We start from the raw sequence: 16,305 nt of genomic DNA, 5'->3' as shown, positions 1-16,305 counted from the left end.
TGAATATTAATAAGGTGGTAATTAAAATGCAGGGACACAGCAGGACGGATGCAGGCGCTGCCTTCGGAGCGCTGGGAACGGGGGGAGTGCGTCTTTCCAGGCAGGTTTTGATTCCGTTCTCTGATGAAAAGAAGAAAACGGAGCCTTCAACTTTAATCAGTTTAGAGGTTTTTTGACACGACATATCTTTAATTGCTGAGATTTCTGCTCCTCTCAAACCCGGCTCCACCGGCTCCAGTGTAAGCAGAGATAACGAACCGCGCTCCAGTGCCGTGGATACAGCCCGCATTTACACCTCAACTTGTTTGCTACTTTCCTGGGGTGTCACCTCTTTGCCTGGGGTTGCAAAGCACAATCCTGCTGCTCCTTGTCTCTGCAGCCAAGGCAGGGGCTGCAAGTGCAGCTCGGCATCTCTTTGTCTGACACCCCCCTTTCAACCTCCGCTGCGGCAGCCTTAGGGAAACCTGCTCTTTTTGGGTGGTAAATCCCTTTTCTTATGGCTGTATGGTGAGCTTGGAGTTGGGCATGATGCTACCCGGTTTGAGTGATGGGGATGGAGACTGGGTTGGGTTGAGTCAGTTTGGACTGGGTAGAATTGAGCTGGGTTGGAAAGCAGGTCTCCTGAGAAGAGTAATGTAAGAGTAGAGGTAGCTGTTGGGCTGCTGAGTTATTAAGGAAGCTTAAATCTCCCTCAATAACCAGGGTTTGGAGGTTGGGTGAAGGTCCTGTGAGGGATGCTCTGTGAGCAAGGTGAAACAAAGTGTTCATCCTTCTTAGAGAAGGTAGCTCCTCCAGTGGGTCTGGCCCATTGATGGGGTACCATGTTGCTGGGAAAATGAATGGAGAGCATCGGTTGGTGCACAAAGAGAACATTCTGGGTGTGGGAATTGGATGATGTCAACCCAGAACAGGGATTAGGAGGCAATTTCTGGCAAAATGGAAAATAATGTAAGAAAGAATCCATACTATACCCCAAAGCAGTGTAAGTGGTTGTGCTGGGTAAAGCCAGAACGTTTGGTTTGGCCTGAAAGGGTTTTGGTTTGTTATGTTTGGGGGTTGCCTGATTTTAATGAGATCTCTTCATTTACATGGGGGTCACTTTTTGAACTGAAAAAAGACAGATTTGGGGGAATGAGAAAATCAAAATGATTCTTTTAGAAAATGCCCAAATACAACAATTCATCCTGAGAGGGGGAATGAGATAGCCTGAGATCTTCAAAGCCTCCTCCCCTGCCCAACGCAGGTATATTTCCCTTTTTCACTTCAAACACTTTCCCAGCTTCACCCTGAGTTTCAGGATGATTCAGCCTCTCTGAATCTTCCAGTTGGTGATCAATCCACTATTCCTCAGAGCCAAGCAACCACGATCTCCGTCAGCTCTTAGATGAGAGTAAGCAGAGCACAAGTCCCTTTCAGCCCCATCACTGGTGCCTGCGTGCCAGGGTTAGAGTTGGCCATGGAAAGACATCCCATGTTTGCTGGGCAGTGCAGACTCTCCTAGATCACAGATGGAGGATAAAGGTTTGGCCCCACATTGGAGGCAGTGCGTTACCCAGAGAGCAGCTGTGATGCTTGAGGGAGTTGCTGTGATGTGGCTGTTGGCTCCTGCATCCTCCTGGGTCCAGAGGTACATCCCAGGAGGATCTCCTGGCCTTCAGGCTAAACTGCACTCCTGCACTCCCATTCCTCTCTCCCAACCAAGCTTTGGAGCTTTTTCTCCGCTGGGAACGTCTCCTTGTGCTTTGCTGACCTGCCTGTGCAGGGAAATGGAAAAGGAGAACTGCAGCATCTTGGAGCCCTTGAGATTTTGTTGCCTGGTGAGGAGGGTCGGGGCTGTTTGTGTAACAGGGTCTTTTCCATCATATGTCTTTCCATAGGGATGGGGGATGCCCTTATCTACCAGGGGCTGCAGTGGGTTGGGTGTCCTGGGCTCTGGCCCCTAGTCCTTGGTGTCCTGCCCCACAGCAAGGAAGCAGTTCATCCACCTGTGGGCATTACTGGATTCAACTGCTGCATCCATTTTCTTGTTGCTCTGATTTTCCTCATCTGGGACAAATAATTCCTTGTGTGGAGGGATGGCTGATGAACCGGGGTGTTGGGAACTGAACTGAATTCCTTGGCTGGAAGAGCACTAACCCAGCTAAAGCTCTTTGCTGAGCACTGGCTTTCTGGGACACTTCCATGAGCCATTCCCCTGCAAAGGAGAGGAACATATCCCTTCTGCAAACCTGTCCCATGGTGGCTCTGAGCACCCACAGGACCTCACTGGACCACTAAAATGGGTCCACGTGATGGATCAGCACAATACCGACTCCTCTGCTCTCATACCTGGTGAGCTGAAACTGGGGTTGAACTGCCACAAAGCCAGTGGGCCTGTGACCAGTCTTTGGGTTGTAATGGGTTTAATGCCTTTTGTTCTTGCTTTTAATAGATTGGGTGCCATGGCTTGGGGTTGGAGCTCTCCTCCCAAGCAGGCGATGCTGAGGCAGTGGCTGTTCAGCTGGCTTTCCTTGGCCATGCTGGAGCTATGAAATGTGAGGATGTGCTGGAATCCATCAGGGACCACGGCACACAGAGGGGACAGGCAAAAAAAACCATTTCTGTTGTTTTGTCGATGGGTTTACTCTCTTCTTCTTCTCCTTCATCCTCTTCTTTCTCCTTTCCTGCAGTGCTACAGCAGCGGATGTGAAGCAGGACAAGGGGAAGGTCTACCAAGTGTCTGAGCCCCGAACTTCCCACCACTGCCATCCAGTCTGTGCTGAAAAATCCTTGGGAATTACCAGGTTTGCCCCATCGGTGGGTGACAGGGCTGGGTGGCAGGGACAGCAAGGGCAGGAAGGCAAAACCCTGTGGTGGATGGAGGGAGAAGACAGGGGCTGTGCTGTTAACAGAGGATTGAGGTGGTGAAACACGACCGGGACCTGCTGTCTCCTGTGGCGAGCTGGGGCTTGGCCATGAGGAGCATGAGAGGGAGGGTACAGGATGGGCCCCAGGTACCGCTTCCTGGTGACACCCCTGCAGCGGTCCCAGTCACCCCTGAGTCACATCCTGCTTGCGCTGGCTCCTGTCTCATCCTGCTGCCTGCAGTTTCTCAATCCCAGTGTTTCCTGGCTCCTGAGGTTGCTGCAGGGCCCATGGGGCTGGAAGGGATGGGGGGGGGAGAGCTCCAATGCATTGGGGCAAAGTGTCCTTGCTTGCTAAGGGATGGTCAGTGTCCTGCTTCTGTCCTGCCATCTCTTGTTTCATCCCATAACGTGAGGGGCCAAAGGGGCTCTGCTGTGCATCTCCTGGTGCACAAGGGCTCACATGTCCCCCACACATCCATCCCGCTGCCTCAAGCCCTGTAACCGGGGCAGAAAGCTGAGGTGGGAGTGAGATGATGCTTATTCCCCTCCTCTCTCTCACCCCGAGCAATGGCTCTGCAGGGATGCCTGTGAGAGCCGAGCTGGGGCTGTGTGAGCCAGGAGCCCAGTCTGACTCTGCAGTCCCATGCTCGGGTCCTGCAGAGAAAACAAACACTGAGCCCCATCCTGTTTCACAGCAGAACTGCCATTTAAGGGAGGATTTGGAGAGGAGACATCTTCCTCTTTCATATTCCTTCTTGCCAGTGCAACCCTCTTCCCCTGGCCTAAGCTGGACCCACTCTATGGAGCATCCCAGCAGCTAAAGGGTCATCCCTGATGCAGCTTCCCTGTGCTCTCCTGGTCCCGGCTTTGTGCCCCGTGCCCCTTCCTCCTCCCCAGACCCATCTCCACACAATCTGGGCTTACAGCTCACCCACCATCGGGCTCCAGGAAGGTAGTATCCTCCTTTGGGATGGTTTGTGCCGTGGCACGGAGCTGAACCAGCCAACACAGGGGGTTAGCTGAGCTGAGCAGTGCCTATGGGGTGCCAGGCTTAGGATTCCTGGCCTTGCAGGACTTATCAAGGGGAGTCTGTGGCAGAGCAGGAGATGCTTCATTACACCAATGAGTGAAGCCTTGGGGAGGGGGGATCACCTCTTACCTCTGCCACAGCCTTTCTGGGATAACCTTGGTCAATGCTTTGCACTTTGCTTGTCCTGCAGTAAAGCAGAGCCATGGCTCCAGCTCCTTCTGTGCTGCTAAATCTGTGCTGGCAAAGGGGGGGCACGCAGGGGGTCTGTGCAAACACCAGCTTTTTTAGCACCAGGGTTTAGCCATGGGAACAGAGAAGCTTTTGCTTGTTACCCACGTGTGACATTGCTTTTGCTTGCAGCTTCCTGCCCACTGTGATAAAGGAGAAGCTGAGTCCCAGCACTCAGCAGAGGGTTGCTGGCTCCTGCCAGAGCTGCACTGCAGCAGGGCTGAGCCACAGCTCCCCATGCCCAGGGCTCTCCCCATGCTCCTCAGGGCTGTGGGGCTGGAGCTGTGGGTCCCACTATGCTCCCCAAGCACTGTTATGACCCCCAAGCAGCACTGTGTCATACCCACCTTCCACCCTCACCTTGCACAGAGGCCTGTGATGAGTTGCAGGGCGCATCCATGGCTGGGTGAGTTGCTCCCGTGAGCCAACCCATGGGGACTGCTGCACCTGGGGTGCTGCGTTTCACCTTGCATGGCCTAAGGAATGGCAGGACACCTCTGAGTGAGCCCACAAGGCTTACTGCACCCATGTGGGGCTCGGTGCTGGGACTACCACTCACCATGGCGTGCTGGCAACGCGCATCCCTCCTCCTCCATCACCCTCGGGCCAGCACCCAAGGGAGCATGGCTGCACAGGGACCCAGCCTGGGGGTGCCGGGTGATGGAGGAAGGGTCTCTCCTCTCCTTAGGGGGGGAACGTCCGGTCTCTCCGCTCGCTCCCTCCAGGCCAGGCAATGGTTAAATTCCTTTCCAGCTGAGCTGGCAAGCAGAGCCCGAGCATATTAGTCAGATCCCTGTAGGGGGTGGGGAGGAGGAAGGAGAGAGCAGCGAGGAGGGGCCGGAGCAGAGCCGGGAGCGGAGCTATTCTCCGGGGCGCGAGTGCAGGGAGGCAGGCACAGCAGGGGCTGCGCTTCCCAGAAACTTGATTATTTTTAACCCAGGAAGAAGAAAGGAAGGAAAAGGGGGGGGGAGGAGGGGGTAAATCTGCAGGAACTGGAAAACAGGCCGTTGGCATTTGCAGAGCGATTTGCAGAGGGCTGCGAAGGCGAGAAAGGGCCCTGCGTGATGCGGGGATGCCCCGAGTGGTCCTGGTGCGGCGGCAGGGACGGGATGCAGCGGGGTCAGGGCCGGCTGTGCCCGCAGAGTCCCGGCTGCCCCTTGTGCCTTCACCAGCTCCATCCTCTCCCGGCACATGTCTGCGTGCTCGGGGAGCAGGATGCGGCCGGTTTCCCCCGCACACAAACAGGGCACGTACACAGGCGGCTGTGGCTTCCTGGATCCCTGCTTGGGAGCTTGGGACCGCGGCTGGTTCAGGGAAGAGGGGAGCACAGAAGGGGCCTGACAATGGGCACATGTGGGAGGCTTTGGGGGCTGCGTCTGTGCAGGGTTGGGTCTCAAGTTGCTTTGAAACACAGGCGAGGGAGGGACACTTGGGGTATCACAGAGAAGGCAAGGTTCTCCTTCTTGCACTGCCTCATTGCTTTGGTGGAGTCCAGCATCAGGGAACGGCAGGGAGGCCTCAGTGGCAGCCCCACTGCATTCCATGGCTGTGTTTGGTCTGTGGTACAAAGCCCTGGGGTGGGAGTTTGGAAGCCCTGCAGTTGGCAGAGCTTTGGGGAAACACCTCCCCAAGCTCTCCAGCCTTGTCATGTTGCAGGTCCCCGTCATGGTCCCCTGAGTCAGGGCAGGCTGGCCAGAAGTTCCCTGTGAAGGTCAAACACTTTATGTCCCAAGCTCACAAGATGAGGACCCACCACTGCTCTTACCAAGGCCTTTATGGTTTTCATTTCTCTGCAGCACCCACACTTGTTGGAAGCTCAGCATCCTCCATGGCTGGAGCATTGCAAGCCCTGGGTGCAAGGTCCCCTTGCTGGAGATGGAGACACCACCCCAAGATGCAGAAGTGATGCCGCTGTAACAGCCTGTGATGGAGCTCAGCACCGTGGTGCTGGGAGCCGAGGGCACTGCTGCAGCAGGAGGGTGATGGGAGATGTGATCATCACCAGGAAACAGCATTGGCTCTGCAGACACACCATGGCCAACCAAGGTAAACCAAGGGGATGAGTCCCTCCCCAGGCAGGTTTTGCCATCCTGGTCCTCTGTGGGACTTCTGCTGCCATCTCCTCTGGTCTGTCAGATCCTGAGCGGGGCTGATTTCATCCACAGAGCAACATCAGTGACATGTACCCAAGGAAGGAGGCCTTGGTTTAGCAGGCATGATCAGACCTGGCCAAAGAATGGACATTGTTCCCCAAAGACAGAGAGGGTGCAAGGACCCTCGTGTGGGCTCAGCACCTCTCAAACTAGATCCCACAGTGGCAGAACATGCCAACTGTTTGGCTTTTACACAAAACCCCCTTTTGACAGAGGTACCCCTGATCTGAGGGCTCCAAGTGGGGTTTACAAAGGGTATTTGCTGTCTTAGACCCCCGGGCAGTGTTGACCAAGCTGGAAGTGGGGAACTTCTCCGTTGCCATCCAGGATCACTAGTGAGGAAAATGCATCCAACCCGCTGAGTATCCCCTGGTGCCTCCTTTCCAAGCATTAAAAGTGCTAATTAAACCTGAGCTGAGCTCTGGCATCTGCAGGGATCAGCTGCCTTTCCCATCAGACTGGTCCTGAGCCTCTGCGGGGCCAGTCCCTGGTGCCATCCACCAGTGGGGCTCTGTGCACCCTAAGTCTGAAGATAGGTGATGTTGGGGATAAGTCCAATGGGGCTCATCTGCACGACAGCCCCGCAGACAGTGGGGTGGCATCATCACCACCTCCAAAACCCTGGGTACGGTAGAGATAGGGCACACGAGCTCTCCTCCCGACCTCTTCCCCTCCGAGGTATTTGGAGCTGGGCACGGGGTGGTGCTTCCAGCGGATGGCAGGAATTCCTGACTCTCTGCCAGCTCTGGGTGTTAATTCCCTCCTGTGAGGCTCGGCCGCATCCCAGACCTCCAAAGGCACAAAAGGCCCTTAGAGGGCAAAGGGCTTGCGAGGGGCAGGGGTAACTGCCCCAGTGGGGGTGAGGAAACAGGATGGAGGAGAGGAGGGATGATTTTATCGCTGTGATTTCGCATGAGTGACCTCCCGTCATTTCCTGACCCCCAAGGGAACCAGAGAGCTGCCAGAGCAGCGTGCATCAGGGTCCCCAAGCAGAAGGTCCCCATCTCTATGGGCCGCATCCCTGTTGCTCAGAGGAGGCGTGCTGATCCCCAGGCTCTGGTGATGCTGAGGTCTCTGACCATCTGCCACTGGCCTGGGGAGCAGCTCCATGGGCACCCACAGCCCAGTGCTGCCTGCTGGGGAAGCTCCCCCTCCACCAGGCACCTCCCCAGGGCTCCCCAGCCCTGCACCCCATAAATGGGGCTTGCAGGGAGCGCTGAGCTCAGCGGGTGCACCCCAAAACCAGCCAAGGACCCGGGGATTGGGCCGGGAACTGCTCACACACCGTGGCCACCTCGCTCCAAGCAAGCTCTTTGCTCCCTCTCACTGTGAGGGCACCCAGGGCTGGGGGCTTGGGGTGATGGAGGACCCTCCGAAGAGCCCCTTGTGCTGGAGGGAGCCCAGCTCTGTGCCGGCAGGGTAGGGTTTTTTCTTCCTCGCTCTTTGTTAAGCTCCCTTTCAGCTGAAATGGCAATGCCTGGGTGTTCTGAGCTGACAATAATTGCTGCAGTCTAGACACTGTCTGGTATGAGGCAGGGGAATCAAAGAGGCCCCTTCTCTCACTGCGACTTTCACACATGCTCCCTCGCTCGGGCTCCTTCCTTCTCCCTCTCCCATGTTCCCTTGGTCTTTGCTGCCTTCTTTTTTTTCCTCTCCCCTTGCTCCCCTCTATCTGCCTCTCGCAGAGATGGAGGAGAAGCGTCAGCATCTTCCCCCCCACGCTCTCCCTCTCTGCCGTCTGTTCCTCTCTCCCGCTCCCCCTTCTCCCTCGCTTGCTCCTTCTCTCATCTGTCTCCTCTCTCCTTCCTCCACTCTTACCTTTATGCTATTCCCTTCCTCCCAAAGTTAGCAGAGAAGCAGGAGGGGGGGCTGGCAGTGCTGGGAAGTTAACTCCTTCCTTGCCCTCTCGCAGGCTCTCCTCCCCATCCAGCTCCTCACTGGGGCCCGGGGTGCCCTGGCTGCTTTGGGGCACTGGGCTCCTCTCTGCAGCCCAACCCCATGCTGGGGCTGTGGCATCAGCTCTATGAAGGGTTTAGTCGGTGTCTGTCAGGGTTGGTCTTGGTTGATGCAATGTGGCTGGGATGAAGGGGGCTGATGCAAACACCTTCCCCGCACTGGGAACCGAGGGGAGGATTGCCTTTGCTCTCCCCTTGCCGTGAGTGACTGTATCCTTGGGGATGTAGGTTGCTCCTTCCAGTGCTGTACCAAACCAGAAGGAGATGGGTTTTTCCACCCACCCAGACCTCAGAGCAGCTTGCTGTGCTGCGAGAAGGGGAGATTAATCTGAGCTCACACATGGGTTGCAGCAATGCTGCTGCCTTAGGCTGAGCTCAGCCACCCTGGCACTGCCCCATGCCTGCTGTGGGCTCTGGCCAGGCCGTGTCCCACTGGCATTTCACTCAGGAATTAGGCCTTTCTGCTGTAATGCTGCTAACAGCTCATTTCTAGCTCACCCCTGGACTCCTATTGACCTCCGATCCCTGTGCAAAAGACACTTCTGTAAAGCTCAACAGAGAATGCCAAGTTTTGGTTAATGTGAGATCTCATTGCAGAGAACACACCAGAAATGCTTTGACAAGGGAGGAAACTGAGGCAAAAGAGAGGCCGTGAGCCTGAGGGTACAGGCTGCTGAGGGCAGAGCTGTGTGGGACCACTCAGTCCCCCCTATAGGACCCAAATTTAGGGCCACACAATTGGAAGCCATCCTTGGGCACGAGCGAGCAGCTCTCTGTGACCTCCAGCATCTCGGTGCTGCCGTGCTGCTTGCTTACCACGGAAAAGTCACATTAGGAAAGTATGTGATGTATTTTTAACTGTCTATAATGCAATTTAACAGCTGGAAAGGAGGAAGAAATCCAACCCCATGCAATCAGCCAGATCTGTGCTGTCCACAAGCGAAGGCTCGGTGGACTCCAAGGGTGTTTTGGTCTGGTTGGAGACCTTGTTTGGGAAAAGGGCAGGAAAACAACCTCATCCTTGAGACAGGCTGTGGCTCAGGGAAGGCAGGGAGCACAGGATGGAGGCCAGAGGACCCAACAGCTCCCAGCGTGACACTCTTGTCCCCAAAAGCCACTGTGCTGCCTGCATCTGTAGATGCTGCTTCCCCAAAGAGCTGGGTGTCTTGGCTGCGCTTCAGCATTGGGATTCTTCGCATGCTCTGGCAACGAGGCTTTCAGTGGAGGTTTCTGGGAGCCAGGCTCTTCTAAACATCTGCTCCGCACTGGAGGCAATAACATGGGATGCGTTGGCCCCTGCTGTCCCCAATCCGAGGTTCCTGCGGTGCTTCCATGGCTGGATTTGCTATGGAGATGGGTCCTGCTCTCCTGCACCACCACCACCCTCCTTCCCCAGGGCAGGGAGGGCTGCATCTCCCCATCCACCCCTCCAGCCAACCCCTAGCACCTTCTGCTGTGTGCGGGGAGGGAACATGGCAGGGCTGGAGTGGGAACAGGATGCTCATGGCCTCCCGCCTTCCCTACTCGTATCCTGGGGCAGCATCTGCATCCTGTGCACTGAGATCCGGGGGCTGAGGGGTGGAAACAGCTCCATGCCATCTGGGTAGGAATGCTCCTCCACCACCAGTAATGGGTCTCTAATGGAGCTGATCCTTAATGGGGACCCTGTGTGGGATGGGAGTTCTTTGGCAACAGTAGTAGGGCTTATTTTACAGATCATTTCTAGCCCAACCCTGGACTTCTATTGACCTCTGATCCCTGTGCAAAAGGCTCTTTTTCCATAAAGCCCCATAAAGAATGCCAAGTTTTGGTTAATCTCAATGCAGAGGGCAGACCTGGGGTGTTCTGGTTGGTTTGCTGCCTCCAAACAGCTGGATGTTTTAGGGGGGCAAGTGTGCTGCCATCACTGATGTTATTCCCCTGTGCTTATCCTCCAGGACTTCTCCCAAGCATAGGCCCCAAGACATAGAGGAAGAGACTGGCTCCAGCCCCATCCCAGGGGACACCCCTGTGGCGAGGCCCATGTGAGGAGCAGTTTGGGGGCTGGAAGCTGCTGGCAGCTGGTTCCTATATTCAGGCCTTTACACACACACACACAGAGTAAAATCAAGCCATGGGATGGGGATGGGGCTCAGTGGTAGGGGGGGCTCTGGTGAGCACTCAGAGGATGTAGGACCTGGCAATGCTCAGAGCTGCTGCTGTCTGCACACCTTTAGAGGGGGTGATGTGAAGTTGGATGGATGGGGGGTGTCTCAGTGGGCAGAGCATCGCTGGGCTTGGAAAGGGCTGACAGTGGGAGAGCAAGGGGAAATGCAGGCACAGGGAAGGGAAGCAACTCGCTGAAGGTCATCCCTGGGCCAGCAGCAGAACCAGGAATAAAATCCAGGTGTGCTGAGCTGGTCCTGGGGTTGTATTCACACATGTGCTCGTGTTAACACTGCTGTCCCCAGGCAGGAGCTGCTCATGGTAGAAGCAGTTTCCTAAAGGCACTGGAGCCATGCCACAGGCTGCAGGGCTGGTTTGCATCTTAAACAAAGAGAGGTCTGGGTATTTGGGGTCTCCTTTTCCCTCCCAGCATCTTCCAAGCCCTGCTGGGTAGATAAGGAATGCTGTTGGATGCTGGCTGATAAGGCAGAGTGGCTAAAAACACTGCCTTTATTTGGAAGCTTATCTCCAAATCCTAATGAAAACAGACACAGAGGGGAGCCGGGGACAGCAGAGAGGGAGGACTCACACCCCAGCACTGCAGGGACCGGGATGGGTGATGCTGAGCAAGGGGATCTGGTGGGGTTTGGAGTCTGAGTGACTGCTGCATATGGTGAGGGTGAGGTTTAAAAGCTTTGGGGCAAAACCCAAGGAACCAGGGCAAGACCGTTGGGTGCCAAGAGCCTGCAGGGTCATCCGTGGTCCCCTCCGAGCACCCCGAGTTGGGGATCCTCTGTAGTTGGTTCTTTTTCCTTTAGTAAGGGGCTCGGTGAGGAAGGAAAACCTTGAAACCAAGGAAACAGGGGAGACAAAAAGGGAAATGTCAGCTCCTGCAAGGCAGAGTGAGCTGGCTCCAGCACCCTGGGGTGAGGGTGGGTGCTGCCCCTGCTGCCCTGAGCCCCCCTCCATGGCTGGGGGCAAGAGGGTGACCAGGGTGCGATGCACTAAGGTGAAAGGAAGGTTCTGAAGGGTTCTGAGCTGCTCAGGAGGAGACTGCTCTGGTGCAAGAGGGATGGTGGAGGAGGTGAGCAGAGGTTTTAGGGGGTGCTGTGAGTCAGGGAGCAGCTATGGCGGGCTCAGCAATCCCATAAGGAGCTGGACTTTCCAGACAACAAAATGATACACCCAGACCCAAACTTATGGGGTAATGATGCTGGTAAAACAGGGGATGAGATGTGTGTGTGTGTGTATGTAGTCATGGCTGTGCCAAACCCCATAAATCACAGCGGTGTGGAGCGAAGCTCCATCGAAGGAAATTTCCTCCTTGGAATATTGGGATATTTCCCCTCAACAACCTCAGTTTTCCACACCAAGCCATAGAGAGGTGGGATCTTGATTACAGCAAGTCCAGAACCTGACCATGGAGCCTGGTGTCACGCCGGAGGGGTTCAGTGCCCTTGCAGCCCACGGTGATGGGGTTGATCCAGAGCAGTGCTAAGGACTTAGGGATGCGCACCAGCATCACCCCATCCGTTTCTCTCGTTCCCCACACCCGTGGCCATCCATGCAGGCCCAGCTCGGCGGTGCTGGGGGAGTGTAAGCTGATATTTCCCTGCGCGTCCCCCCGAGGGTTTTTTCCATTACAGAGGCAGAGCGGAGCCGCCGCTCGCCGGTTCCCCCCCCCCCTCCTGCAACCTCTGGCACCGCTTTTTCCAGCGGCACATTGTGCAAATGTAACCTTTCAGCGAGCCGCTCCTACGGCAGGAAGCCGGGGGGCTCCGCTCCTGCCAGGAACGCAGCCGGCGCGGAGCTGGAAGGCAGCCCGTTAATCAGAGCCGGCTGACAGCGAAGCACACATCCTGGGCAACAGATCCCTGCTCCCTCTCCATCGCCTCCCCGCTCCTGCGCGCTGCAGCGATGCGCTCTTGCCCTGCATCCCGCCCGCTTCCACAGCCTCATCCCTCTTCCTGACCACCGGGATCGTGCCCCTCCTCTCGCCGTGCCAAGCGGGAGGTGCCCACGCTGCTTGGTGTGAAGCCAGTTGGGGACCATGAGGAGGGGATTGGATTGGTTGCACAGAGCAATGGCAACCGTGCCAAGACATGCGCTAGGGCATCATGCCCGTCGCCGGGTGGGATGCTCAGGGATGCTATGCTGGCACATACGGTGCTCCCCAGGACACTGAACAGGGTCCCCCATGCAATGACCCCTAGCCAGGGGCTCCCTATGACACTGTGGTTGGGGGTCACCATCATGTTCCGCTTGCTTTGAGAATGGTGGCAGCACTTTGAGGCAGCGCCGTGGCCACCTTTTGCCTGCTGTAGAATCCAAATGGGAGCTTTTATCTCCCACATGGGCAGCAGGGATCTCAGAGGGGGCTTCTCCTCCATTTGTGTCCTTCTTTGGGCACACCAGCACGTCCACACCAGTGGTGGAAGCCACTGCCCCTTGGGAAGGGTTTATCTCTGTCTCATGTCCATGGGGCCACAGCAGCTCATTGCAGCACAGTAGGGCTCAGTGTGGTATCTTGGGTGTGCAGGGCTTGGCAACCTCCCTCCAGGCTGAGTCAGAGCTCAAGACACCCAGGGCTGCATCCCCAGTGGATGCATTGGCCGAGGTGATGGTTGTTGGTGGTGCCAGCTTGGGTGGTGCTCCCCAGGTGCCAAACGCACCCTGGTGCACAGGTAAAGCCCAGTGAGGAAAAGAGGGTTGAAGAAACCCAGTTGTTGCTTTTACCCATGCAACAGGCTCCCTTTGGTGCCGGAGGAGTGCAGGGCAGCACTGGTGTCCAGCACCGCTGCACTCTTGCTTTGGGCTTGCCAGGAGTGAAAGGCCACTGAAAATGGTCACATCCAGCTCGGTTCCTCCCCAGCTGCTCCCACCCCTGCAGGACCAAGTGCTGAGGCTTTTTCTGCCTCTTGGGAGCACCAGGGATCCTTCCAAGTAGGAAGTTGCTGTGACTTTGGGGCAGGATTTATCCCCCTTCTAATTGCAAATGGATAGACATCAACCATCTAAGCAAGGAGGAGGGTTCCTGTGCTCACAGGCATGGCCAAGCAGAGATGCAGGGGGCACTTCATCCACTCCTGGGATGGGTTTTGGCTGAGGATGAGGGGTTTGATTATTGGAGCCTGCCTATGGGTGCGAGGACTCTTCCAACCACCCTCAGGCTCATCCCTGGCCCGGTTGATGGGGCCGGCGCTGCAAACCCTGCCTGTGTTTCTCATGTCTGATTTCTCCCCAGGTTCAATGCGCTCAATGTGCTGCATTGTAGCATCTGTTTTTGTGGTATTTCCAGCCCAGCTGGAAGCAGGAGGCACTTGAAATTCAGAGATGGGGGGGAAAAAATAACAGATCTGGTGAGATTCTGTCTTCCTGCCAAATTCACCAAACCTGGGATGCGGGGAGAGCCCTGCCGCAGGCGCAGCATCCAACGCTTCCCTTCTTCCTTGCTTCCTGCTCATCCCAATCCATCCTCTCATTCCTAACTCACTTCCAGGACGCTGCACAAAGCCTGACCCTGCTGTTGGAGCTGGGGACGAGCAGATAATGCAGTCACTGAATGTATTTCACCTTTTCCTCTGGTTGCGGATTGTCCGGGAGCAGATGGTGATTTTCTCAAGTGTATCCGTTATTCGAAGTCACTCACTGAGACAGCGATGGCTCAAACAAATCCCAGGCCCCCTGCAAAGCCATCATTTGGTCTTCCCATCTGCCCAGCCGCCGCTGCCGCCGCATGCCGGAGGGAACTGGGAAGCAGGAGAGCCCCTGGATGGGGTCAGCGCTGCACCTACCCCTTCATCCCTCAGCAGAGCCCATGGAGTGCAAAGCTCCGCTCTGTGAGGAGCGGTTGGGAGCCACATCCCAGCTTTGTTTAGGGGGTTTTAGGGCTGCGCTGGCTTGTTCACACAGTGCCTGCCTGTGCCAGTGCTGGGGTGAGGGGAACTCACTGGGAGAGTGCCCAGTTACAAACTGGGAAGCTGCTTCTCGTGAGAAGATGCCAGGGGCTGTTTCTGCCGCACCTCCCTGCCTGGTGGGGAGGAAATGGGTGCTTTTAGGGCTGTGAAACACCAAAACAGCCCCGGGAGACCTCATGTGGTCCTGGGGACCCACAGGCTGGTGTCAAAGGCAAGGCTGGAGGCAGCCGGGGTTTGTCCATGCAGGGACGTGCCCAGCTTTGGGTGATGGACTTGACAAAGGGACCTATGGGAGCAGCCTGGATCAGTGCCCTCCCAGTGCTGGTGGCACCTTGGTGGGAAGCATGGACAGGTCCATGCGGGTTGGCCTTTGCCTGGCCAGCTTCTGCCAACCTCTTTTGGTGCCTCTGAGGGGACCTGTGTGCCCGCAGCTCTGCTCTGGGTGCTCTGGGAAGGGGCCAGGAGCAGGTTTTGATCCAGCACCAGGCTAACACCATCCCTTCAAATACCAACCCAGTGTACGTGTGAGGATGGAGAGGAATGGGGAGGAACACGGGAGTCCCTGGAGCTGGGGCATCCTCAGCTTAACCCACCCAGAGACAGTCTAAGCCGAGGGAATGCTCCCGCAGGGATCTGCTCCCTTCTTCTGCCTGGATTTGCCTTTTCTTAACTTCCCATCTTCTCTTTTTCCCTCCCAGGGGTATGAGGCCACACCGAGGGCAATGGGGGGCTGCAGAGGCTTCACTTTGAAATGCAGTTTCCTTTCCCCTCTCCACCTCCCCTGAGCTAAACAAATACCCCCCGGCTGGGAGATGCCTCCTGCATCCCACAGGCTTTTGTTCCCAGGCTTTTGTCCAGGCCTGGGGAAGGGGCCAGGACCCCCATTCTCACCAGGGACCCCCATCTTTAGGGTCCTGGGATGCTGAGGGGGAAGGAGGAGGTGAGAGCTGGCTGTGCCCCTGGCCACTTTAATTGCGCCCCATGGAGGAATCATTTCAGTTCGTTGTTTTGTGGGGTAAAAGGTTGGTGGATAAAACCCCTATAAAGGCTCCAACAACCCCAATGTGACCAAAGAGACCGGTCTTTGGTCAGCCTCAAACCCCATCACTGCCACTGAATCCCTTGCTCTGTGCAAAGGGAACACCTCAATTGACTCAAATCGAAGGTGAGGCCCAAAATGAACCCACTGGAAACCAAACCCCAGCTTTGCCCTGGAGCGAAGCATCTCTCTGGTGAGTGTGGAGGATAATGGGGTTGTTTGAAATGCCCCTGTTCCTGCATCACAACAGGAAAATAAATACCCTTTGTTATTATGGAGGCTGTGGAAGTGTCCCTGGGATGGGCAGAAACCATTTGCCCAGCCTCATAGCTCCCTTCATGCCCCTCGCCCTACAGGGCCAGGCGGCCCGTGCTGGTCCAGCTTCTCCAATGCCTGCAGCCAGGGGTGTGCAGAACCTTTCCAGGCAACAAAAGCTGCCTCATTACCCGCTGTTGTCCACCATGGCCACATTATCAGGAGGTGGAAATGGCCTCAGGACACCCTGACCCCAATCCCTGGGGTGAGAAATGGTTATGGATGGGGGGCAAAGGGTGAAACCGGGGGGTGTGGGGTGTGGAGGGTGTCCCATCGTGCATGGGGAAGCTCCCTTTTCTCCCAATGGTGTCTCCATTACATGCAACAGGGTGGGCGAAACCTCCTTGGGGAGCAGCTTTGGAGCTGACATAAGCACCAGGACTTCATCACCTTGAGATGCTGAGCACCGGGATGCTGAGCTCTGGGATGCTGAGCCCAGGGATGCTGAGCTGCAGGATGCTGAGCCCTGGGATGCTGAGCCCTGGGATGCTGAGCTGCAGGATGCTGAGCCCTGGGATGCTGAGCTTCAGGATGCTGAGCCCCGGGATGCTGAGCTTCAGGATGCTGAGCCCTGGGATGTTGAGCTTCAGGATGCTGAGCCCCGGGATGCTGAGCTGCAGGATGCTGAGCCCCGGGGTGCTGAGATGCAGGATGCTGAGCCCCGGGATGCTGAGCTG

At 56.4% G+C, this 16,305-nt stretch overlaps 1 long non-coding RNA gene across 7 annotated transcripts in view; it reads left to right on the top strand.

Moving 5' to 3' along the window:
- LOC133211946 (uncharacterized) overlaps positions 1–16,088 on the top strand; it is a 105,403-nt gene extending 89,315 nt beyond the window's left edge. For 4 of the 7 annotated variants that reach the window (XR_009725333.1, XR_009725332.1, XR_009725328.1 and 1 more), the window contains 3 exons: positions 2,670–2,783; positions 5,901–6,150; positions 15,957–16,088. This is a non-coding gene — a long non-coding RNA (uncharacterized LOC133211946). Of the gene's footprint in view, positions 1–43; positions 508–742; positions 1,244–2,669; positions 2,784–5,900; positions 6,151–15,956 lie in introns of those variants that run through there. The other 3 variants (XR_009725329.1, XR_009725331.1, XR_009725334.1) reach the window with 3 other exon arrangements.
- Positions 16,089–16,305: the final 217 nt, after the last annotated feature.

This window comes from Neopsephotus bourkii, unplaced genomic scaffold, assembly GCF_033783945.1.
Source record: "Neopsephotus bourkii isolate Nb327-2 ecotype Australia unplaced genomic scaffold, CSIRO-AGI_Nbou_v1 NB_659, whole genome shotgun sequence".
Classification (NCBI taxonomy): domain Eukaryota; kingdom Metazoa; phylum Chordata; class Aves; order Psittaciformes; family Psittacidae; genus Neopsephotus; species Neopsephotus bourkii.
This window is presented reverse-complemented; position numbering and strand designations above follow the sequence as displayed.